A 2,040-nucleotide genomic window follows, 5' to 3' on the forward strand; every position below is an offset into this window, starting at 1 on the left:
CCACAACTCAAGGAGGAGATAATTAAAGTATTGCATGAGTACAAAGACGTTTTTGCATGGTCATATGATGATATGCCGGGTCTAAGCACCGATTTGGTGGTTCATAAATTGCCCACTGATCCAGCACTCCTCCCTGTCAAGCAGAAGTTGAGAAAGTTCAAAACAGACATAAGTGTGAAGATCAAAGAAGAGATCTCCAAGCAGTTTGAGGCAAGGGTCATTCAGGTTACACGGTACCCCACTTGGTTAGCCAATGTCGTGCCTGTGCCAAAGAAAGATGGCAAGACCAGGGTGTGCGTCGATTATCGAGACCTTAACAAAGCAAGCCCAAAAGATAATTTCCCACTGCCCAACATCCATATACTGATCGACAATTGTGCCAAACATGATATTGGCTCTTTTGTGGATTGTTATGCGGGTTATCATCAGATTCTAATGGATAAGGAAGATGCAGAAAAGACGGCATTCATCACGCCGTGGGGAACGTATTGTTATCGGGTCATGCCGTTTGGTTTGAAAAATGCTGGGGCAACTTATATGAGGGCCATGACAACTATCTTCCATGATATGATACATAAAGAAATTGAGGTATACGTGGATGATGTGATCGTTAAGTCTAGACAGCAATCTGACCATGTCAGAGATTTGAGAAAATTCTTTCAAAGGCTTCGCAGATACAATCTTAAGCTCAATCCTGCGAAATGTGCTTTCGGGGTGCCATCTGGGAAGTTGTTGGGATTTATAGTTAGCCGGAGGGGTATTGAATTAGACCCGTCAAAGATCAAAGCTATTCAGGAGTTGCCACCTCCAAGAAACAAAACCGAGGTGATGAGTTTGTTGGGAAGACTGAACTATATCAGCAGGTTCATTGCTCAGCTCACGGCAACGTGTGAACCAATTTTCAAATTGTTAAAGAAAGATGCCGCGGTCAAATGGACTGATGAATGCCAGGAGGCTTTTGATAAGATAAAGGGGTATTTGTCAAACCCACCCGTGCTGGTCCCACCAGAACCAGGGAGGCCTTTGATTCTATATCTGACAGTTGTGGACAGTTTATTCGGCTGTGTACTGGGGCAGCATGATGTTACGGGCAGAAAGGAGCAGGCTATCTACTATCTCAGTAAGAAGTTCACATCTTACGAGGTCAAATATACTCATCTGGAAAGGACATGTTGTGCCCTAACTTGGGTGGCACAGAAATTGAAACATTACTTGTCATCTTACACCACTTACCTTATATCTCGCTTGGACCCGTTGAAGTATATTTTTCAGAAACCCATGCCCACAGGAAGGCTTGCAAAGTGGCAGATCTTACTTACAGAGTTCGACATTGTCTATGTGACACGGACTGCCATGAAAGCACAGGCATTAGCCGATCACTTGGCTGAGAACCCCGTTGATGAAGATTATGAGCCTTTGAAAACTTATTTCCCTGATGAAGAGGTAATGCACATTGATGAATTAGAACAAGCTGAGAAGTCGGGATGGAAACTTTTCTTTGATGGGGCTGCAAATATGAAGGGTGTGGGAATAGGAGCAGTACTTATTTCGGAAACAGGTCAGCATTACCCCGTTACAGCTCGACTTCGTTTCTACTGTACAAACAACATGGCAGAATATGAGGCGTGTATATTGGGATTGAGATTAGCTGTGGATATGGGTGTACGGGAAGTCTTGGTCATGGGTGACTCGGACTTACTGGTACACCAGATTCAAGGGGAATGGGAAACACGGGACTTGAAGCTTATACCGTATCGGCAGTGTCTGCATGAGCTTTGCCAGCGTTTTTAGGCCATAGAATTCAAACACATTCCAAGGATTCATAATGAGGTTGCTGACGCTTTGGCTACTTTGGCGTCAATGTTGCACCATCCAGATAAGGCCTATGTCGATCCATTGCAGATTCAAGTCCGTGATCAGCATGCTTACTGTAATGTGATAGAAGAGGAAATCGATGGAGAGCCGTGGTTCCATGATATCAAAGAGTACATCAAAGCGGGAGTATATCCAACGCAAGCCACCGGTGATCAGAAAAGAACA

Source organism: Nicotiana sylvestris, chromosome 6 (assembly GCF_000393655.2).
Source record: "Nicotiana sylvestris chromosome 6, ASM39365v2, whole genome shotgun sequence".
Lineage (NCBI taxonomy): Eukaryota > Viridiplantae > Streptophyta > Magnoliopsida > Solanales > Solanaceae > Nicotiana > Nicotiana sylvestris.